This window comes from Otolemur garnettii, unplaced genomic scaffold (assembly GCF_000181295.1).
Source record: "Otolemur garnettii isolate 467f Iridium unplaced genomic scaffold, OtoGar3 scaffold00229, whole genome shotgun sequence".
Taxonomy (NCBI): domain Eukaryota; kingdom Metazoa; phylum Chordata; class Mammalia; order Primates; family Galagidae; genus Otolemur; species Otolemur garnettii.
This window is the reverse complement of record NW_003852624.1, coordinates 881,216-904,911: the sequence shown is the minus strand read 5'-3', so window position 1 is coordinate 904,911 and position 23,696 is coordinate 881,216. Positions and strand designations below refer to the sequence as shown.

Genomic DNA, 23,696 nt, shown 5'->3' with positions numbered 1-23,696 from the left:
CGCGCACACACGGTGATGTCTTGCGGGTGATGAATATGATAATTGGACAAGGGACGGTGAGTCTGTGCGAGAGCGAGCGAGCGAGGGAGCGGGGCGAGTGGGAGAGGGAGAGGGGAGAGACTGAGGAGGGCGGGGAGGGGACAGGAGAGGAGAGGCTAGAAGAGGAGAAAAAGAAAAGAGGAAGAGAATGCAGGAGAGGAGAGAAGAGGAAAGAAGAGGAGCGAAGCGGAGAGGGAGCAGGCGGACCCGGCGAGAGCTCTTTTGCGCCGCTCTGCTTTCCCCGGCTGCAATGGTGTATTATTTCAGAGCGCTCCCTCAGCTGAGGGCTCCGCTCCACAACAAGATTTACTTTAAGACACAGCTGAAGGAAACAGGAAGACTGCACGTCACAGTCTGACTGACGTACCCGGCCCCAGCACCCAATCGCGAGGCGCCTTCGGATTCAAGGGGGGATAGCAAGGCAAGAGAACTTGGGAGGAAAAAAAATATATAAAAGGGGTGGGGGTGAGGGGCTGGGAAGAGAGGAGGGGAGAGGGGCCCCGCGCTCCCCCTCCCCGGCCTCCATCCCGGGCCCCCACCCCCACCCCCGCCCTGCCACTGCTTCGGGGCGACTGGATCGCCGCGCCGGGGCCGGAGCAAGCCATCTGCGGGCACTGTGCAAAGCGGGAGACGGCGCGAGCGGCGCCCGGCTCACTCTCGCTCTCCCAGGACGCAGGTCCTCTGTCTCTCTCCCTCTCTCTCTCTCTTTCTCTCTTTCATTTCCCAGATACAGCTGATCGAGTTCGTCGAGGGCCGAGCGAGTGAGCGCTCCTCAGACTTGGGTGGAGGAAGGCACGTTAAAGTATATGGGGGAAAAAGTGGGGGCTTTAGGAGTGGGGTGGTGTAGGAGGAGGGAGTGAGGGATCTGCAGACCATTCCACTTTTAAAAGGATCATAGGTAGTATCAAGAATACATGTCACCTTTGCTTCCTTTTAAAGGGAAGGTGGACAGTAAAATACAGGTAGGTTTGGTATTAAAATAATAAGCGCCAGAGGGTTCACGCTGAGTCCGTTGCGTCTGATATCAGAAGATCAACATTGGCTGAGTCCCAATCTCCAGTGGAAATTATTAAGGAGAAGAATATTCACCCTTGGTTGTCTCTAAAATTATTAAGATTGCAGGTACAGCAGCCCTTTAAAAAATTCGACTACGTTACAAACATTATCTGGCGATTACCCCTCAATAATTCACTCACCCCAGAATGACCTAGGAAAGAGGTACAATCCAGGATTTACACAGTTTTGCCGCCTGGTGAACAAACTTTAAAGTTTATTAGGCAAGAGATTTCAGTCGCTTAAGTGTCAGGCTCTAACGTAAAACCATTGAGAATTCACTTTGGTTTAACGTTTTCTTGGATTTAAAAAAACTAGCAAGATTTCTTTAAATTACATGGCTTTTAAGGAGCTCCTTGGGCTTTGCAAGTTACAAATGGTAAAGATCGAGCCTCCAGCGGCAGTCAGAAAGTCCCTTTCATCGGGCACAGTAAACGGCTTTTAATAAAGCAGAGGCGTTTATGACTTAAAGATCCTATAAAAACTAGGACTTGCAAGAGCTGGGAAGCAGGAACGTTCATACATAGTCGATTAGACACTGATTTTTTTTTTTTAGGTGGGATGAGGATAGGTATTTTTTCACGTGTCACTCAAATTTAATCAGATCAAAGGTTGAATCATGCTGTGTCGTGACAACAGGGTATTTATGAGATGTGTTACAAGTACCCTGGCCAAACACTACCACCATCTTCTGTCACAACACACACACGCTCTCTCAATCTCTCTCTCCTTTCTAGGAAATTTACAGTTTCAGCCTCAAATTTACCAAACTATAAACAGGATATTAAGTCTTTTTTTTTTTTTTGAGTCAGAATAACGATGTTAGTATGTCTGAATCTATACACTGTAGGGAACTTTTGGCTAGGAATTCAAACATTGAAAAGAAGAAGGAGAAAAAATTAGGCCGGCCAGGTTTGGTGCTGGTATTAGAAAGAGACTTCCCTGCGCATCCCCAACCTTCTTTTGGCCCCCTTTCGCCGCCCTCTGACACTCCCCCCTCTGCATTATGAGAACAACACAGACAGCATACTCATACCTCCAACGACTGACGGTGGTATCAAGTGTTCTAGCTGGGATGTGATAATTTATGTTGGGAACAGAAATAATCTATCCACATGCCCATTAAATACAGGGTAGAATACTGCTTCCATTGGTTGGGTTCCTTCGAGGTAAGCGGGTGTATTGAGCGGGGAAATCTGGAGTCTGAAAATGAATCAAAGCTCCTTCCTTTCTTCTTTTTCGTCCCATTACTTTTCTGTAAGAATCTTAGCTTGTATATACAAGTTAGCGCCAGCTCACAAACTGGTAGGAGTAAAGGATATTGTGCCCTCCGCACCTTAAAACCAGCAGCTCAGCTTGACATATAAAAGGGAGGAGAGCAGAGTGAGAGAAGGGGAGAGAAAGGATTCACGAACTGAGAAAAGGATTTAGACTCAGGAGAGAAATGGCTTGAACTTCAGCCCACAGGTTTGTGTCCATTGCACGTTGCGCTCGAATGCATGTTTTGCACACACCACGCCCGAAACTGCGTGAGAAAAGTTCCCTGCGAACCCCAGTAAGTCCTTTATCATTCCGGGAGGAGGCAGGCCCAGAGTCCAAGTCAGGGTAACCCGCTTGGCAAACAAGGAAGCTCCCCATCGCCCAGCCTGGGTAGCAGGGCTTACGGCTCGCGACGCTCTGCCACTGCTGTTCGCAGCCCGCATTAGGGCGCAGGAGCGGCTAGTTGAAATGGAAGCGCGCGCGATGCTAAGCGAGCGAGCTCCGCTCCTAGTGCGGTGAGTTGCCTACGTGGAGTCCTGCCCTGTCCTCTACTGTAGGGGCGACATACAGGCCAGGCTTCTGGCAATCTCTTTTGCCTGTGCTGCAGCGTTCTCCCGGGTCCAGGGCAGCCCTTGAGCAAGGAATGAGGCCTGAGCCCCCTATCTCAGGCGACTCCCGGTTTGTTTTCTGATAGGGGAGAAGCGATCAGTCAGCCTGGAGACTACAAGTCGCCTAGATATTGGCTTCATCTCTGAAACCAGAGCCCAAGCCTAGGGTCAAGGCAACCCCTCCTTCTGCTCCATTGCCAAGACAATCTGAATAACTTAAAAGTTAACACAAGTTATGACTGGGTCTCTTAACAAACCCTATTCTTGCAGGTTGCATTTACTTATTTATCTGAAGGGTGATCTGTGTGTTCTTAGTCAAACTTTTGCAGTTATCGCCCATCCATCTGTTCTGGGTTAAACATACTTCGCCTTGACATTTCCTTGGTGTAGCCTCCCAAACCCCCACCCCCAGTCTTTCTTAAAAGCTCTTAGGTGGGGGTAGGAGGGAAGACTTGTGCATATGAGTAATTTAAAACCTTACAAACAACAATCATCAGATCTTAAATAAACCAATTCTGGGAATTTCATCCAGATGCAGCTGAGAGGCAAACGTGGGTGTGGATTTTAGAGAAGGATGTGGAGAACCTTGATAGAACCCACCACCACCATCACCACTACCATCATCCTGAAGAAGGACAGAGAGAAATACCAATCCCAGGGTGCAGGCCGGCCTGCTGCAGGGTGTTTAGAGGCGGACTGACTGACGGGCTCTCTCTCAGGCTCATCCCCTGTGCTCAGCGTGAGGCCAAGCTCAACCTGGATTTGTTCTAAATGGGGAGGGGGGAGTGAAATGCCACGAGATCAGTAGCAAGTAGCAGCTGCAGCGTTTTCTCTCCTGGGAACCCCACTGCTTAGAAGCCTCTCCAGTGATGTTTGTTTAACCAACAGCTTTCTAAGTAAACAGAAGCCAATCACTCCAAAGAAGTTGCAATATAACCCTTGCAAGAATTTGGATCCAGGGGTGCTGGCAGAAAAAGTAATTTTGTAAATAATAAAGTCACACCCCCAAATTAAGAATCAGCTCCATGGCTTAAAGGAGGGCAGAATTGTCATACAAATATAAGTTCATCGAAAGGACTTATTACAATAAGGTGATCTTGAAGAAAATCATTCTTTGCCCACAAATAGGCACTCACGGGGATGAGGGGGTTGTCAGTGATCGAAGGGGCACGCTACCACTTGATTTTATGAAAGTGGGTGAAAATAATCAAAGGAAGACACATTCCCTGCCCTGGAGTAGAAAAGAGTAGGCTGGGAGCTCTTCGCCGCCAACCCTGGCTTTGCCTCAGGCACCGAACTTTCCAATATCAAGATATTAACAGATGGTGGTGAGCACATGGAGGGCTGCTACTTACATAATCCAGCCACTCCGCTCGGCCGCGCAGAGCCCCGCAAGGCGCCCGCCAGGCCGCGAGCTCACCTTCCGAGGGGGTGCTATTAGCTCCCTCATGTAACTCGCCTTTCCCCACTCAGAGCTTTTGGGGCTAGGATTTGGAGAGGCCCTGATTTTAGGTGTGTGTGTGGGGGGGGGGGCGGATGGTGGTGGTGGTGGAATACACATCAATCTGGTTGTATTTTATCTTCTTCAGCCCATAGTGAAGAAGCTGGAGACCCAATGGCAGAGAGAAGCAGAGAGGACGCGCCTTCGGGGAGAATGGGGTGCTCTCTCTAGCTCCATAGGGGAGGGGTGCTCGAAAGTGGAATTTGCACTATTTACACCCCACCACCACCACCGCTTTGGCTCAGATCATCATAGATTCCGCTGTCGATTAAGTACAAAGACAGTCAGTCACTGGGGCAGTAGCCCAAGGGGAGTCGGGTGGGGTGAGGGTGATTGTGAAGGGACGCCTTTGCACGCGGGGGCGCAGTGGGCAAAGTTACGCAAAGCCTCTGGGCACCGTCACTCTTCAGAGCTGTGGCAGGTTTTAAAGTGCTCATTCCCGCCTGCGGGAAGTCCTTTCTGCTGTGTGGCCGTCGCTGCCTTCACGCCCTCAGCCACCTCACCAGAGCCCGGGTCCCTTCTGGGGTGTCCGTGCACCTCCGTGTGTGTGCCAGGGCACGTGTGTTGCCAAGCCTCCTGCGTGGCTGCGATGTGATTTCGGAGCCGCTGAAATCTGGGAGGAATACGCCCGCCTGTGTTGGAAAAGTTTCGGGTTGGGCAGGAAGGCTGGAAGTCTCCTCTGCAGGCACTTGGCGGGAGCGGGTCTTCCTTGTTCGCCCTTTGCTCCGGGTGTCCTCCTCCCTCCCCTCCCCGCCTCAGCCCCGCGCTAGGTGTCGCGGCCTCTCTGCCCGGAAAAAGCTAGCGCGAGATGCCGCAGCGACAGCCGCGGCGCCGCACTCTGCTAAGGAAAGGGCGCGCGCCTCCTGCCTGCGCACCCCTTGGGGGTCCAGACTTCCCAGCCCGCTCACCCGGTCTTTCCCCGCCGCAGCCCAGCCGCAGCACTGGCTTCATCCCTGGCCGCGGTGAGGGCTGGAGCCCTGCTACGCGAGCCTGGGCTCCGCGCACGCCCGGGCGCAGAGGGCAAACACCTGCTCCCGGCACACCGTGGCGCCGGGGAACGTGAGATGCGGCCGGGGTACCTCGGCTGACACCAAGCCCGCGCTGCCCCCACAGCGTTCCCTCCCCCGCTGCCTGCCTGTTGCTGCAGCGGACAGCGGAGACTGAGGGACAGGGGCTGGGGACTGCTGCTCTCTCCTGGGACTGCAGGAGGGCAGGGCGTTCGAAGCGATAGAGATCTCCCCTTCTGCCCACCTCCTTTCATTTGCCAATCTAAGGATATTTGGCTGTTAGTCCCAGCTTCCCTTTCTTTGGTCTTCCACTCCAAGGCTGTGAATTAGGAGGAGGTGCTCTATTTTCAGGGGCCTTGGTGATAGGACTTAAGTTATCCATACCGTTCATCTTACAGAGCTTTATTCAGGATGAGGAGCGGGTTATAAATAAATAGATGTAGGCCAGACACAGGGAAAAGAAAAGAAAACTCCCAGTTTGGATTTGTTTGGGTAGAGAGTAACTCTGGAAAGTTGCATTTTGTTTAAATTAGAGCAAGACAAAGTTGAAAGCCAGATCTCTATAATTTTTCTGGTAATATTTCTTTTATGAAGTATCTAAGTGTCTGTTTGTCATCATTTTGAGATCAAAAGGAAAATCCATATGTTGCATAGTTTTTCAAAATTGCTATTTAAATATGTTTTAAATGTTTTATCCAACGTGGAGTAGACTGCTCAGAGGCAAGACTGGTGACAGGAATAGCGAGAGGGTTGGTGTGGGGCAGTGATTCCAAAGACCTGGGCAATCATCAGAATCAGCAGAGAAGCTTTTAAAAAGTTAAGATTTCTGGGCCTGTCCTACCCGACCAGTCTATCAGTGGGAGGACTGGGAATGGGGGGGAGTGTATCACTGAATGGCCAAATCACTGCTCAACCAGTTGGTTACTGATTCTGTGACCTTGGGTGAGTTACTTAATCTGTCTGAGCCTCAGTTCTTTTTGTCCGTAAAGTGGGAATAATGTCCAAATTGTAGATTTATGGAGAGACTTCTACATAAGCAAAATTGTTCAGCACGTGATTGGTGCTCAATACTTAGGGAGTACATTGTCCACACACATGTGCTGTATACCCTTGTGTTGACAAGTACTCTTATACAAAACCTTCCCCTAGCTCCAGTGTTTTGGACTGAGCAAACCAGACTGTCGTGGGCTATATATGTGTATGCATATTTTAGCTCACAAAGGGTCGCCACCTTAGGCATTTTTATATGCTCACTCCTCCCCCACCTTGTAGGCCATAAAAAAATAAATCAGAATTTGTATTTTCAGAAGCTAGGCCCTGTGCTCCTGGACCTAGAACCATCCATCCGGCCCACTGGCAGACAGGGGCATTTACCAGTTTGAACTCTCCTCCCTTTTGTGGCCCTTTCACCTTCCCTGCTTTATACCTGCCAAACCTTTCCTACAGAAGTTATTCCTGGGACCTCTGCAAGCACAGGACTAAAAGTTCTATTCAAGAGGGAACAAGAAGGAAAAAAGTCAACATTCCTAGGTAAAACAAGAGCAAATGTACATCATATATGTTATGTTGTCACATGTTCAAATGAATAACTACCCCAAATCCATATAAAGCAAACTATAACCCTTCATAAAGTTACATGAATACAAGCACACCCTCTGGTAATTAAGGAAGAACTCAGCCAAAGACAGCTGTGAGAAGGGAGAGGAAGACAGGCAGGAAGGTGCCCTGTGTGGCAGTGATTCTGCAATGAAACGGGCTGAACCAGCAGACAACGGATGAAGCAGGCTGACAATTTGAGAACTGGAGATGGCTAAAAGTGACTAATTAAACAACCAAAGAAAGGTGTTTTGTCAGAAGGCTTTCGATCAAGTAATCATATGCTGGGGGACAGTAGGAAGGGAAGGACTGTCAGCGTGGGGCATCTGTGGGCCCAGCCCACTAGAGAACAGGCCCCAGGGGTTGGGTGTGGGGCACTCTACTCCCTGGATAAGGGGGAGGAGAAACACTGACCCTAGATGTCTGTCCTCTGAGTGCTCTTGGGTGTTTTTGGGCAAGTGTGGAAGGTTCCTGCTGGCCAGCCATTCTCTGTACCCAGGTGGGAAAGCTCTGTGACTCTAGAGAACTAAACAGCACCCCAAGGCAACCTGAGAGAAACACACTTGAGCCAAACTGGCTTCTCCTCTCATGCACCTCCCCGTGGTGGAAAGAACCCTTTCCCCTATACTTGGGTGGGCAGAGTCGGAGGCCCCAGGGAGGAGTGCCTGTGGCTATGGGAGCAACTGGGGGCAGGGGAACGTGTGAGGGGGCTCATTGGGAGGAGGTGGTGTAGTTGGGGAAGGAGCAGGGAGTGGCGTTGGGGACAGAGTGTGGGGTGGGTGTCCTATTGGGGGGAGCAGCGAGGGGGGGGCAGGAATTGCGGCTGAGCAAGGAGCACTAGTATCTCCGCAGGAGGCCCCAAGGGGTAGTGGCTTCTGTCAGCATCCTTTGAGAGGCAGAGGAGCAGGCAGGAGAAAAGGCAAGGCGGAGGCTGAATTTGGCAGCTGCTCCAGCCCGGGTGCAGGGCGACACATCTCGGCTTCCTCTCGCCCAGACTTTTGAAGCCGCTAGCTCGATAATCCCCGGTTGGCGGGAGGACTTGGACTTGCCGCCTGCGGGGACCAGGACGGCGTCCCGGACTCTCTACTGGGTGGCGTCGGGTGGCGGGGTGGGGGGTAGCTGGCATGACCTCCTCAGTTCTGCAGGTCCTCGGCCCCCTCTCGTCCTGTCGGGGCCCTGCGCCGTGGGTGGTGTGCCCGCCCCGCCGCACCTCCGCGGCGCCCCGCAGGACGCCAGCTTCCCCCTTCCTCTGGGCACCTTCCTCTGTGGCCAGCGGGGCCGAGTGTGGGTCCCCTCGCTCCAGGTCCCACTGTGCACCGTCCTTTTTCCTGCGCGGTCAGACGAATTCGCCCTCTTCTCTCCCCAGTGCTTGGAAGAGGGCAAGTGTATAACCCAAAGTGGACTCAAGGAAAATTGAGAATAATTCAATTCGCCACATAGTTACCGTCTGCAAGACCCTGCTGAGCATGGCAGTTGGTGACCTTGGTGAGAGCAGAGTGGTTCTGACCCAACATCAACAATTATTATAGGTGTTTGTGTTAGGTAGGTTTCTGAAATCTCCATTAATAACTCTATTCTAGGTGCCTGTGGCTCAGCGGCTAGGGCGCGGCCACATAAAACGAGGCTGGTGGGTTCAAACCTGGCCTGGGCCCGCCAATCAACAGTGACAACTACAACAGAAAAATAGCCAAGCTCTGTGGCAGGGGCCTGTAGTCCCAGCTACTTAGGAGGCTGAGGAGAATGGCTTAAGTCCAAGAGTTTGAGGTTGCTGTGAGCTGTGACTCTAAGGCACTCTACCCAGGGTGACATAGTGAGACCCTGTCTCAAAAAAAAAAAAAAAAGTCTATTCTAGAATAATTTGGATGAGAGGAGACAGTGTCAACAACTTCTCTTCTCATACTTCAAAGTGATCTTTTTGGAGAGAACACAGCAAGGAGCAGCTGGGAGAGTGACAACAGCAGTGAGAGTAGAGGTACCTACCTCTAAGGCAGTGGTTCTCAACCTTCCTAATACTGCAACCCTTTAATACAGTTCCTCATGTTGTGGTGACCCCCAACCATAAAATTATTTTTGTTGTTACTTCATAACTATAATTTTGCTACTGTTATGAATCGTAAAGTCTCTGATATGCAGATGTGTTTAGGTGACCCCTGTGAAAGGGTTGTTGGACCCCCAAAGGGGTCACAACCCACAGGTTGAGAACCGCTGCTGTAAGGTTTATTGAGCACTTCCTACATGTCAGATACTTTAGAATCAAGAAACACTTCAAGTGTTCTATAACCTAAAATGCCATAGGTTATAAGACCTAACATACCTTTAAAGATGACCTTCAAGAGGACAGGAAAACACGATGACCTAAAATGCACAACTGATTGGAAGGCATTGGTTTTAGGAACCCAAGATATGAGAAAAAGTGATTCTTAGAAGTGAGGAAACAAAATGTGTTATGTGTCATTCTCCCAACACCCCTGAGAAGAATGGTCTCCACTGTACACATGAGTGAACTGAGACTGGGAAAGTTTTCACCACTTGCTCAAGGCCACAAGACCAAGTAAGTAGCAGGATTAGAACTGGAACCCAGGTCTGCCTGCAGTCAGGGCCAGAGCAGTTTCTCTCAGGGCTCAGCACCTCTGCGGGGATTGGACTTTGTCAGTCCTTTTCCGTAGTCTGAGTTTCTCTTGACCTTTTTGTGATGAAGCCCCTCCCCCCAAGCTATGGACCTTTCCAGGAGGAGAAAGAAAGTCATTCCGTGGAGGAAAAGGTATAAAACAGTCAAATTATGTTTTTCAACTTCAAATAGTGTCTTTAAAGGGTGAAAAACATGCACGCCAGGTTTTGCTGTGCGCCACAGGAAGTCGATGAATTCAAGGATCCCTGTATTGCTGAAAATAGAATTGTAAAAAATAAAAGGGGTGGGGGGAGAAAGCAAGGAAACTAATCCTATTAAATGTGGTAGCATGTTTTTGTGGCACGCAGGGAGAGATTAAGCACAGGAAAGGGGATAAGTACTGCTTCAGTTTCACTAAACTAATGTGACAACTTGTCATTGGAGATCTTTACAGCTTGTTAGTAGATGACTGGCTGATTCAGAAGGGGTTTCTACCATTCCCTTTGTGTCCCCTTGAGTTTTTTTTTTTTTTTTAATTTTCTTTCTTTTCCTGTTCCTTTCTTACTCATGCTGCTCTATTTTGCTTTATAATCCTTGGTGTCTCCTTCGAGTCAAAACATTTAGCTGGCTCTAATCAAGATTTGGTTTTGAAGATGCCCCTTGACCTTGGGTTGCCCAGAGAAGCCCCTCACGGAGCTGCCCTCCATCCTCTCCACGGGACTGTCCTTGGGTTTGACAAAACCCTGGGGAAAAACTCTCACTTCAGATTTTATTTTTCTGCAGTCCTTTCTTTTTCCCTGCTTCCTTTTCTTTTTGTTCTTTCCTTTTATCTTCTCCTTTTTGCCTTTCATTTCTGTGCTGCTTCTCTTTCCCTCTCTTCTCTGTTTGCCTCTCTGATTTTCCTCTTCTTACTTGCTTTCTTCCCATCCTCTCTTTCCTAGAATTAATTCCTGTCTCTTTTCTAAGGCACTTTAATAACTCCCTTCTTTTTCCCTTTCCTTTAGCTAAGACAGTTAAACTCACGGAGGAAAGTCCTTGATGATTTCTGTGTTGTAGTAATAAATGAGGAGGGAACAAAAGGCCAGGCTAAATCAAGAGGAAAGGAGAATTTTAGGCTTGTTCACTGTCTTTCCAAAGCAGGTGCCCAGCTTGTTGTCTGTCCCTCTCTCTTTCGCTTTGGCTTTACTCTTTCCCACTTTCCCCCTCCCCCGCTCGACTTTCCCCACTGGCTTACCAGTGAGATGTTGAGTCAATGGAAAAACAACATTCGCCAACATTAAAGGGAGACTGTTTAGAAAAGGAAGGCCCTGCTGAGGTGCAGAGGAAGCCTGTGCATTAACACGGGCCACCTCTTATCTGGGGCAGCTGGGCCTGAGCTGCCTGTGCTGATTCCCCAGCTTTGCCAAGAGGCCATCAGCAGACAGGCTGCCTTGGGGAGTGAGGAGCTGATTCTCACCCACAAACATCACCACAACTTTTAGAGACAAAAAGTCATTGCTTTTCTCCTCCCCAGGGGCTGAATTAGAAAACCTAATAAGGGAAGTTCTGCAAACCCTCTGTTTCCAGGCACCCCTCGCCATGGACCTAACCCCTCTCATTTCCAGGGCTCTTGAGGACTCCCAAGTATTTTAAGAACTGGCCATTCTGACCTGAAAGTGAATTATAGGTAAGACAAGCTAAAGTGACCCAAAGTAAAAGAAGAAAAAGGCACGTGAGTAGGTTCACCCTAGCTCTGAATTGCTTATGGTTAAGTCTCGGGCCAGCTCCTGATAGAAAGATAAGGTTAAATCCCTAATCAGTCAATAATTAACTGTAGCTCCGTTAATGGGTTAGTCAGCCAAATCCTGCTGACACCTTCAGAACCCTGCTTTGGTGGGAAGGATTAGGCGGAACCTTTTGATAGAAAGGTCTGTTCAACCTCCCACAGACCCCACTCACGTCCGGTCACAAAAAGAATTCAGTTATGCCTGTTTCTATCAGTGAAATCTTTTCTTGGGTTAACTCCTTAAAATAACTTCTGGAAATTTCACTTTTGAAAATCTCAGTTGTCTGTGTATGTGTGTGTATGTACACAGAGCAGCTTGGGGATCTATTCTGGTTCCAGTTCAGTTTGAATCAAATTCCAGATGTGCTCTGATTATTCCTACATTATTCTTCTTAGAAGACCAAATTTTCTCTTCCCTGCCTTGCCCATCTTAGTTTGAGGTTTATTCCCAGTGTCTATAAATATTCCTGTTCCTTGTTTCTCAATGTTAGCTTTTCTTCAATTTGTGATAAAAGCAGAAATGTCTTTGAAATGATGATAGCCCTATCAAAACTCAAAAACTATTTCTGAATTTTAAATAAGTAGGAAATTAAAAGATTAATATTTGATTAGTACTTCTGGTGGATCAGGGTTTTTTTTTCTTCTCATAGAAGCACATTTTTAGGAAAGTTCAATTCTTGTTTTTGTTTTCATTTAAATTTTTAGGTTTTCTTTTGTTTTGTTGTTCTACACAGCTATGTAGGGTGCTACCATATGTATGTAGTTATACATACTATTAGATGAGAAAAATCTCTGTAATCAGTGTGGTTTCGATTTTTCCTAAGATCAAATTGTAGGTCATGACCATATGCCAATCAATGAGCTTCACTCTTAAGTTTCGTATGCTTGGAGCCACTTGAAAAATGTGTTCTCCCAGACCTGAGAGAAACAGGGGACAAGAGTGTGGCATACTGTGAATCCATCTCCATCACAAGAAAAAAACAACAAAAGTTACAATTTGGCCTCTGGGGTGTTACTCCTATATGTGGAAAGTGACTCATTCAGCTATACTTCTGTTGGTTCCACATCTCAGCCTCTGTAATCACCAACACACTATTGTTCTACTCTCTTCAGAGTGGGTGCTCAATTAATCTTTGGCTGCTTCAGGGAGTTGCCAATGGGTAGAAATTCTGCCAATGATCTGTGACACCCTTTTCAACAAACATTAATTGAGTGACATTTCTTTTTTCTCCCAAATCATCCATCTGTCCTTTCTTATGCAACTTTTTAGTTTCAAAAGGGTAGAAGGCGATCTTTCTTTTGGTGACACATATGGCCTAAGAAGACAATCTCCGAATTGGACAATGTAATCTACTGTAGCCTTGTAAATAAGTCTAGTCACTAGATTCGACTAACCTGCTAAATATAAAAATGAACTAAAGTAAGCCCTTTTTTGCCTTTGCCCACTAAAACCTCTTGCTTTAGTGAAGGCAATCAGTAAAAGTAAGGCCCGTGCTTCTATATGCTTTTTAATTACTTAGGTGTACAAGCAGGTGTGGGGAAAGTAAGGGAGAGATAGCAAAACAGTTTTCAAAATTTGTCATGAAATTTGGTAAAAAAAAATCCAGATTTTTTTGGTTGTTTTAAATTTTTGATTGTTTTAAAACACCAAAAAGCATCTCACTTATAATGGTGCCGTTTACTATAGCAAAGAACATACGTCAAGTCCTGTTGCTTGGATATTAAATTGAGATTGAAAAAAAATGGAACTGGTATATATTTTTCAATGGCTCAAAAGTCATTCATAATTATATTAATAAATTATACCAATAATTTTTTGATATCATGCTAATGAGGATAAGAAAATGTAGACCTTGACCTTGCCTTCTTTAGTTACATTTATTGTGGGGGAAAAAAAATGTTTACCCCTCAGGAATTTCTTAAGGAAAAGAAAAATCAATCTCCATCAATGAGCAATATTTTTCTCCCCAAGGGATATTGATTTGAAAATTGACTTCACAATGGGTGAGTTATTTCCCTCTAACCCCCTACTATGAATTGTTAGGTGACATGTCTTTTAGGAGCCAATAAACATGTTGTTTCTAGTACAGTAATCTCATCAGGGACATTCCAACTTCTGAACAGTGGTTGGTTTGGAATATTTTACCCTTTGTCTGTCTGTGTTAAGTATTTTTGAGACATATATTCCAAGTTTAAAAAAGCTTCTCTCTCATTGTTCTGCTGTTTTGAAGTGGAGTATAGTTTTTGTGATGCTTTGGAGTGAGGAGCAGGTAGCAGTGAACCATTCCTCTGTTCTGCTTGCTCCTTAGCTATAGCTCCTCTCAGCTTGTGTGTAGACCAGGGACTCATGTAGTCATATAAATGTCTCCATGATTCCCTTTTTCCCTTTATGGTATAATATTGGCATTTTAAATTGTGAAAGTAAGCCAATTTTCAATTTGTCAGGGAAGACATTACGTAAAGGAATGCTATATCGGGTGGGGATAGGGGAAAGGAGAAGGAATGTAGCATTCTTGTTGACATCAATGATCATTCTCTCTATTTATCTGTTGTCTACTGGATTTATGGGTAATATGGTTTCCTTGCTTTTACTTTCAGATTAATATGAGGGTACAAATGATTAGGTTACATTGTTTGGACTTGTTAGGTGAAGTTCAAGTTGTAGATGAGCCCTTCAGCAAATGGGTATGCCATAGACCCCTACATTGTGCCCATTAAGTGAGAGTTTACCATTCCCCCTCCCTACTCTCCTCTCTCCTTTCCTTCCTCCCCCACACTTAAATCTACTTGTGTTTTTCTCTTGTGTGGGCGTGTAGTTGTTTTCCGATTGGTTTCATATTAGTATGAAGTGAGCACACTGGATATTTACTTTTTCATTCTTGTGACACTTTACTAAGATGAATGTTCTTCAACTGCATCCAGGTTAATACAAAAGATATAAAGTTGCCATCTTTTTATGGCTGAATAGTATTGCATGGTGTACATATACCACAATTTATCAATCCATTCATAGGTTGACAGGCAACAGGCACTTGGGTTGATTCCATGTCTTGGTGATCATGAATTGAACTGTAATAAACATTCCTTATGGTAAAATGCAAATGTCCTTATGGTAAAATTCTTTCTTTCTGTCTTCTGGGTAGAGGCCTAGTGATGGGATTGCAGAATCAAATGGGAGGTTTACTTTTAGCTCTTTGAAGATTCTCCACACATCTTTCCATAGAGGCTGCATTAGTTTGCAATCCCACCAGCAGTGTCAAAGTGTTCTTAATTGGTTTTCTTAAAGGGCATACTTACTTATTCATTTATCCACTTATTCTTTAAAAAAATATTAATTTTCACCCCTACCTAGGGTGACCAGACGTCCCACTTTTGGCGGTACAGTCCCACTTTCCAACAGTTTGTCCCGCGTCCTGTGGCTTTTTTAAAAAGTCCCAATTTTTGGAAAGAATGCAAGAACAGGTGGGAGAACAAGAAGGGAATATACGGTTTTCGGCTGCCATGTGGCTATTTAGCTGGAATATGAATTTTATAATATTTTTGTTAATTTTATAACGTTAAACTGTAATAATAACAAGTAATTGCTGAGAAGTGACTATCGAGAACTGCTTATCAAAGTTTGCATTGTTGTCAAGCCCTGCCCCGTCCCCTGCCCTGACCCGCTCCCCGCCCCCTGGCCTATGTTGTCCCGCCTTACCGATGTTTAAATCTGGTCACCCTACTCCGACCATGTACCAAAAAACTGTATTCAACATTTGTGATACCAAGATAAATATGACCCCCCTGGGGCTCTGACACTGTCGGGAAGAGATTGGGGAGGATAGCCATGAATACACATTGATGCACAATACTGTAGGAGCTCTGAAGCTTATTTTCATGGTAATTTGGAGCATCAAGAAAGCCTTTAAGGAAGGGGTGAGCATAGCAACAATTAGCCACACTATGGGCTTAGGAGAGGAATAGAAACTCTGCAGTTAGGGCAACAGCCACATACACTGGGGCTGGTGGGTTTGAACCCAGCCTGGGCCTGCCAAACAACAATGACAACTAAAACAACAACAACAACAACAATAGCTGGGAGTTGTGGTAGATGCCTATAGTCCCAGCTACTTGAGAGGCTCAGGCAAGAGAATCACTTAAGCCCAAGAGTTTGAGGTTGCTATGAGCTATGACGCCATAGCACTCTACCAAGGGTGACATAGTGAGACTCTGTCTCAAAAAACAAAAAGAAAAATGAGTTTATGTCCCTGTTGCATCCAGAGAGGAAACCTTAGTTTGCTTGCTTGTCTGTAAATTGAGGAAGTAATGGTGCTTGCCTTATGAGATTGTTGTGAAGATTAAGTGTGGGTGCATGAAAAGGCCTCAACACTGTGGCTGGCACAAAGTAGGCACTCAATAAGCATGCACTAGAAAAGTAGAATAAGGATAATAAGAATAAGAATTGTAGCTCACTCTCTAACATTAATCCAGCAAATTTTTATCAGGCACCTAATGTGTGTCACATGTTAGTGCTGGGTCCTGGGCAGCTGGCCAACCATGAGTGTGAAGAGGGTTAGAATGACAGGCAGCTCGGGCAAAGGCATAGAGGCAACACATCTGTCCTGTGCTGGGGGAGCCCCAGGTGGCCTTTGACTGCTGGATTTCAGAGGACCAGGGGAGGCCAGGTGGAGGCAGAGGCAGCAAAGCTTTGTCCAGATACACCAGGAAAGGCCTTGTGTGGCAGTAATGGCCTGTAAGCAGAGACAGGAAAGAGCCAGTGAGACTGGTTCATGTGTGGTTCCTCAGTTTCCTCTGACTTTTCCCTGGGTGCACATTGCCTTTCTGCAGCCAGCTAGCTAGGCAACATTCTCTTCAGCATCTTTGTCGCTGACCAAAGGGTGATCAAAAACATGTTGGTACCACCCTCCCCACACTGCCCGTTACAATGTGCTACCTCTATCTGGTGCTCAATAAATACAGTTACGTTTTTATACTTCTATGGTTTCTACATGCAGAAATAATCTACCCATTTCTTATGCCCAGTGAATTTCAGAATGGTCACATTACAAGACTGCCCTTTTGGGCTTAGAGTTCACAACTGTGATCATGTCACTGCTTAAAATTCTTTCTATTGCTCTTAGCATAAAGTCCATAATTTTGAATTGTCCTACAAGAGTTTGGGTAATCTGGCTCCTGTCTCATCTCTTGAAACGTGCCCCATTTCTTACCATGTTTCCACATCCCTGGCCTTTTCCTCTTTATTTCAACATGACAAACACCATAAAAGTGTTGCTGCCCCTTCTTAAAAGGGCTCTCAACCCCTTTCTCCAGTCAAACTCTTCCCCGTTATTCAGGGTCCAGCTTAAAAGTCATTTGCTCAGGAAAGGCCTCCCCTATTTCCGAGAGGAGGCCTGCAACACCCGTAGCTTTCTTTTATTCTGCTTATCACAACAGAAATGAATAGATTATCTGGCCACACGCTTTATTTAGTCAACAACATTCTTTAGCTCTTAATGTGGCCTACATGTTGGAGATACCACACGGTAAGTCAAAGTCCCTGATTCACATAGCGAGTATTTTAGAAAATGGTGCAATGAACAAGAAACAAATATAGATATGACATGATGTCAGGTAGTGATAAATATGCTGGAAAAAAGTTAAGCTGGGTAAGGGCACCGAGGGGACTGAAGTTGAGGATGTTAAGAGGGAAGGTTGTTCAGTGTAGTCTTTGTAGCTCCTAGCATAGAATCCCAGTGTCTAGGTTGTGCTCGGCGAATATTTTCTGCACAAGAGTCGCATTGGTTCAAGTAGACCTGAAGGAGTAAAAGGGCAGTGAACAGGGCTGACTGGGTTATGTAACGGGGCTGCTTTATCACCTGACCGCATCTGGGTGTGTGAATTCTGTATCCAGTACAAGTTCTTGTCAACCCTGCTTCCCTCTTACAGTTGATGACGTTCACACCTGTCCAGTGGTAGTAGTGTACATTTTCTTCTTGATTGCCATGGGCAAAATTGCAGCTGCTTGGTGAATGAAATATTTATGCTTTGAAGAATTGGTGTTCTAATCTGTTTCTATTTATACCAATGATTAACTATTTCTCATTGAGGAGGAGGATAATTTTTTCTGTGATCTACGTTGTTCTAAATGACTAATGAAGTCAATCTGGGCCTGGCAGATTTTGCCACCACTTGGACAGACGTAGCCCTCGTGGACAGTGTGTTACTTTTTAGCATGCTGGTTCCCTGTTCCCTCTGCAGTGATCTCATTATTGGCATTTTGTTTTCAAAATGTTATCTTTCCCATTTTGCCTTTATGCCTCTGTGTAGCTTGGCCTTAAGGCACTGCATAGCCCTTTCCTTTCAACCAAGCTTATCTTCTTAAAGAATATTCTGAAACTTGAACACCTGTGATTAGCAAAGTTATTTTGTTTTAATTGTGGTGGAATCGGGAGAGGGGAACTTACGCTCTCATAAATATCTTTTCGGTTGGAGTAAGAGAAGTGAACTTTGGGGCCAATCTGAATTGAGATTGAGCTAAGTGCTGTTCATTTGCTCGACTTTGTTAAAAGACTGAACAGCGGGAAGGAAACAAGGAACAGGAAGGGTGTCTGTCCTCTTCTCTGGGCCCTAGCAGACCCGCTGTGCTGTTACCCAGCCTCACTTCCTCCAGGAGAGGGTTTAGTCTCTTTTTCTACCCCGGGGCCTTTTCTGGTTCAGCCTTTGTGTGGCAGTGAGTCCACTGCTGTTTGTACCGTTCTCTGGACAAGATATGTAAATTGAGACCCACACGCTTAAGTTCTTTCTGAGAACTTAAGAATCTTTCCGATGTTATCTCTATGACCAGATACAAAACTCAGCTCCCCAACAGAAAATTACATATTTTATATCTGCCATTGACCAGCATGTTCAACCACCCCATACACTTGTTAGGAAGCCTCCATATTGCTCCTCATGGCCTTGGTTAAGGAAAAAACGGGAAAGCAATGGAAATAATCTCCATCTCCACACTATTGCAGTGTTATCAATCATAACCATATACAGATATATTTTTAAATTTATTTGCTCCTCTTCCTCTTTTCAAACTATTAAGCCTCATAAAAGCTTTGTTGACCAAGATATGCCCAGTGCTGGCTACACTTACACGCTTAATGACCCTCTGAGGAATATAAGAGTGAATATAGAAGAGAAAAACTTATTCAAGGGGGATTTTCACTTACCCTAAAGAAGTGAAATGAAAGCAGATTTAGGTGAGTTTTGTCTAATTGAAGGCAGACGGGTGTGAACTGAGAAATTCAATTAACTGAATTCATCAATTTTTGTCTCTGGGGCAGAGTCGTAATACTAAGACTTGGGACTCTTGGTCCCACCCCTTTTGTGGCATTAGAAAAGAAATCAAACCAAACAAAACTTGGCATATTATACCAACCAGATTTTTTTCTTTGTTTCACAGAAGGCTCAGCCAAACACTAGATTCTTCACTCAGCGCAACAATCAAAAACTCAGAAAACCTCAGCTGCCTCAGATGATGTCACGAGACCTTTAAGAATGCTCACTGCTGGGTTGGGCACAGGTCCAGCAAACACAATTCTTTTTGCCAGTTATTCAGGGTCTTTGACAGATTAGGTGGTCTTTCTTCTTCTTCTTCTTCTTCTTTATTTTTTCCCCCTGCATTCTCTTAAAAGGCAGTTCAGTTTACCTCTAAGCAAGACATTAGCTCTGGCTGCCCCAAATAACATTTTAATTGAAGTCTCAGTCCAAACAAATGCCCGGCCTCTTTATTAACCCCAACAGTGTAATTTTTCAACCCAAGACTGATTCAGGGGGAAACTGTCTCACTTAAACTGCCGTGCAACGGAACATGGCAGTTTTCCTCAATCAGTCTCTTTTCTGACCTTAATTTGAACCTTAATCTCTTTTAACCATGTTCTCTTTATTAGCTGCTCATAGCCATGGTACAATACTAATTTTCCTGTTTTTAGACTATCAGTTTACAGAGGTATTTCACACCGCCCCCCCCAGCCCCCCACCCCAGACTCTCATCAAGGTTTCATGGACCTCATGGACCTTTTTGGGAAAAGAAAGTTAATACTTATTCTTAACATTTTTTTTTTTTTTTGGCTCAGTTACTTAGGTAGTTTTGCTGTTTTGCAAAATGTTCTGTAGAATTTTAGATAGTTTATTTCTGAGGTCCAGATTTATACACCTCTCCAAATGGGCTTCATTGTCATAAAAACCTAAAGAACTGTTTAAAATAATTACAAAGGACTTTTCCTCAATAGACAGACCTCCACCTACATAATAAAGTGGAAAACTCAAGCTATGATCTTAGTAATGCAGGCATAAACAACATGTTTTTATTAAAAATCTCTAACCTTTTAGCGGAGATAAGAATTATACAGATAATTGCTTTAATTCCTTCCCTTCCTTCATTTTTTATGCTTAAGTATAATCAATGAGTACCAATGGAGAAAATGTTTTTTTCTCAATTATTCCTTCCTATTTTTGACATTGGTAAAATGATCCGAATTGAAAAGAAAAACAAAAAAAGCACCCCTTTCAATAACAATGAAAAAAAATGTTTCTATATTTGGAGTCTACCTTAATACAGCAGAACTTTGTAGGTAGAAAAACAGTGCTTATGATCATGTGCTCAATTAAATGTATTACAGGTTTTCGTACTTTTTGGCATTAACAAGGAAGCATATTGGTTATTATTCTTTATAACCTAATTGGAGGCTTTATATCTAGTTACCCCTCTGTTCTCTGCTTAATACAATAGTTTGTTGATTGCAAAAATTGCATTTCTGTGACTTTAAAGTCCTAGAACTGAGATTGTCATTGAAAGTGGGAAATTCAGCCCAGTGTTGGGAGGGCAGGACCATGTGCCCTCTCTGTGTAAGGATGTAGGCAGCTGGGAACAATTGGCTACTCCCTGCAGTCTTTGGTGGCATCAGCAGTGTATTGGCACGATAAACTTTGCCTTCCTTTCACTGGCTCAAACAATTAGTGGGATTGATCGGAGTTCTCCAGGATCATAGTTTATTATATGTTATTAAATTCCATTATTTAAGAAGTTGCTGCTATGATTATAAAACTTCACAAAATCCCCATCTTCTTTCCCATGCATTTTCCTTTCCGTTTATCATTTGCTTCTCTGATAGACAAGGTTTCCCTTTATTTCCTGTTGGTACTTATTTAAAGAGCTAAGAGCTAATTTGAAAATACATCTTTGAAAGGACAACAAAAATGAGATGTGAAAAAAAAATGGATGAAGATTCTTAATTAGTCCATTATTTGACACGCACGATTTAACATGGTATGCTTAGCATTGTGCATTCCCCAAAAGAACAAGGCTCTTTTTTTATCCCCAACTTTAACTCCCTCTCATTCATTATATCCCTTCTTGTCACTTTCCATTAGCTGATCATGACATCCTTTGCTGGAAGGGCGAGCAAGCAGATTACTTCCAAACTGGTGTAAGTGACACTCAAAAGACTGGCCTCAAGGAGGTTCTGCGATAGCAACCAGCTCCTCAGCCCCTGGAGTTGGAGAATGTCACTTCAATAATATATCAAAATCTGTTATCACATCATTTCTGTAGCAACTTGGCAACTTTCCAGGAGTGGCAGCGATGGGTCTTCTGCTGGAAATTATGGGTGATACTATCTAATGGTATTACTGTTGTTGATAATAATAATAACAACAATTTATTGTGCAAATCCAATCCTCCAAGCACCTTATTTTACAGATGAGGAAACTGAAAACTAAAGATGTTAAATAAACTGTCCATGGTCACACAACTGATAAGGGATGGAGTTAAGGTTTTCACTGAGGTCTGGCAGACTCCAAGCCGTGCCTGTTCCTACTGGAGCATCATACCAATTTCTAGAAGACTTTGGCACATCTTTACCTGAAGGTTAAAGAAATGATCAAGATAGTTCCTTTTAATTCAACTGAAAATATCCTGTCACCAGGCACTTCTAAATGGGGGCAAAGGATGATTGAATGAGTCAGCCAGGGTCAAACAAACATGGATAGATTGTGCTAAGAAAAGAAGTGGGGTAAATTGTTCCCCATCCTGACCCTCTTCAATACCTCCCCTATCAGCAAAGATCTGACTTTGAGGACAGATCTTCAGCTTTGGAATAGGGTTGATCAGGAAGCTGACAGCAGAAGACTCTGATGTGAACAGAACCAGGACCAATCCTGGCTACTACTCACGCCCTGACACCAATTTCTGGCCTCCTATACTTTTTGCCTCCTGAACAAACCAAGTTTTCTTCATTAAGCAAGTTTTAGCTTCATTCACCAGTAACCCTTGAAATATTCTCATTATAAAATAGAGAATATGGCAATATAGATCAAAACATTGAATAAAATAAAAGTCTTCTGTTCTTCTATCACTAGGAGAAAATTGATGCCCGGTGGTACATATCTTTCTAGTCCAGGCTATCCACACACATGCTAGGCAGTAACACTGGTAGTCATAGGGGCAGACTCTAAGGTCAGACTACTTGAATCAAAATCTAACTACCACCACTAGCAGTGTAACCTAATCTCTCTGGACCCCAGTTTTCTTATATGTGAAGTACCTCCCTACTATGGTTGTGGTAATTAATGATCTAATAATGTAAAGTAGCTGGCCAGTGAGGCTCACTCATTGTACTTTGAGAATCCTCTGTTTTTAAGTTCATCTCTCAGAATTTTTTACTGTATTGAAAAGGAAAATCTGTTTGCCTATATATATGTGTGTGTGTATATCTACATTTTTTTAACTGGGGAACTGTGTGTGGTGGGTTAGTGGGTGTCACTTATGTGTTGGTCCAGTGTTCTTGTTTTGTTCCCTGTTTCTGACCATGCCGCAGCCTATTTCATTCCAAGGGTCTGGATAACTTCATCCTCAGCAGCGACTCTGTCCCTTCTCAGCCCATTTGGTTTGACCGGTCTTCCTATGACACTGCATCGATGATTTTCCAGGTCTCAGTCCTGTCCACTTAACTATAACTCCTGTCCATTTTCACTCCTTTCTGCTGGACATATCTCTGCCTAGATGCCCCCGGCTACTCAGCCTGGCACCAAGGCGAAACCTGAGCAGCCCACCTTGTTCTCATCTGTCTCGAACTCCTTGAAGTTAGTGCAGATGAAGGCAAAGTCAGGAGTTAGTGATCAAGGAAACAGTAGCAGCATCAATCCACAATCTGGGGGCTCTGGAAGGTCAGTAACAACCTAGATTCCAAGTATGGGCAAAACAAGGCCATGTTTATTTGTTTAAACCATTTTGAATGTAAAAAGAAGGTCATTGTGAAGGATTTTGTTTCTTTATTACCTTCTTTAGGAGTCCTCTGTTGTTAAGCCCATCTCTCGGAAATCTTTGCTGTACCGAGAGAGAAAATCTGTCTGTCTCTCTCTATCTGTATCTACATTTTTTAAATTGGGGAACTGTGTGTGGTGGGTTGGTGGGTGCCAGCAGTAGGAATATAGGAAGAGAGGGAATTACATTGATGAAGCTGAGGGTTCACAAGGACCTGTCAGCCTTAAAAAAAAAAAAATGTTGATTTCACATGCCAAAGTCTTGAAAGGGGCTTGACAGCTCACGGCTTTCGTGTGTTTTTCCAGATGGCAGATGCCATTTTGTGTTTTGCATAAACTGACTAAATTTGCTTGCTCTTTGTACTTATTTCAGAGGCAACCATTCTCTGCTTTCAATAGGACAGAAGAGCTCCTTGGCACTGAAATGCTCCTGGTCTGGTGAGAAAGGAATGGTTAGGAGACTGTTCTGAGGAAATGCAGATATCATTCAAAACTTCCTGCATTCAGATTGAGGAAAGAGACTGGGCCAGGACTTTGTGGTCTTGCTACCTATGGATGGCTCAGGCTGTGTGAGCAAATCATGGAGATAAATGATGCTAAGGAACGTTCAAAGATTATCTTTTCAGTGTGCCCCTTTTGATCTCCATGGATGACAAGTAGGCTCATTTTGCTCTTATTTCACTAAGTTTGCATCCTGTTCTTTGCTAGTTATATAATTCTCTATAACAATTTCTCTATGCCTCAGTTTTAATTGCAAAAAAAAAAAAATTAGGATGATACTTATCTGTTGGTGTTGCTGTGAGGATTCCATGAGTTAATCCATGTGAAGGATTCACAATCCACTTCTTGGTATACAGTGCTAAAGAAATGTTGGTAAGGATGGGCGTGGTGGCTCATGCCTGTAATCCGAGCACTCTGGGAGGCCATCGCGGGTATATCGCTTCAGCTCAGAAGTTCAAGACGAACCTCA

The 23,696-nt window shown here is 44.7% G+C and overlaps 1 long non-coding RNA gene across 2 annotated transcripts; it reads left to right on the top strand.

Moving 5' to 3' along the window:
* Positions 1 to 3,970, top strand: LOC105888235. Of its 2 annotated transcripts, XR_002771121.1 has the most exons (3): positions 1 to 56; positions 362 to 1,161; positions 3,493 to 3,970. It is a non-coding gene; the product is annotated as an uncharacterized LOC105888235 (long non-coding RNA). The 2 variants fall into 2 exon arrangements; XR_001161800.2 differs by having other exon boundaries at positions 10 to 1,161.
* Positions 3,971 to 23,696: the final 19,726 nt, after the last annotated feature.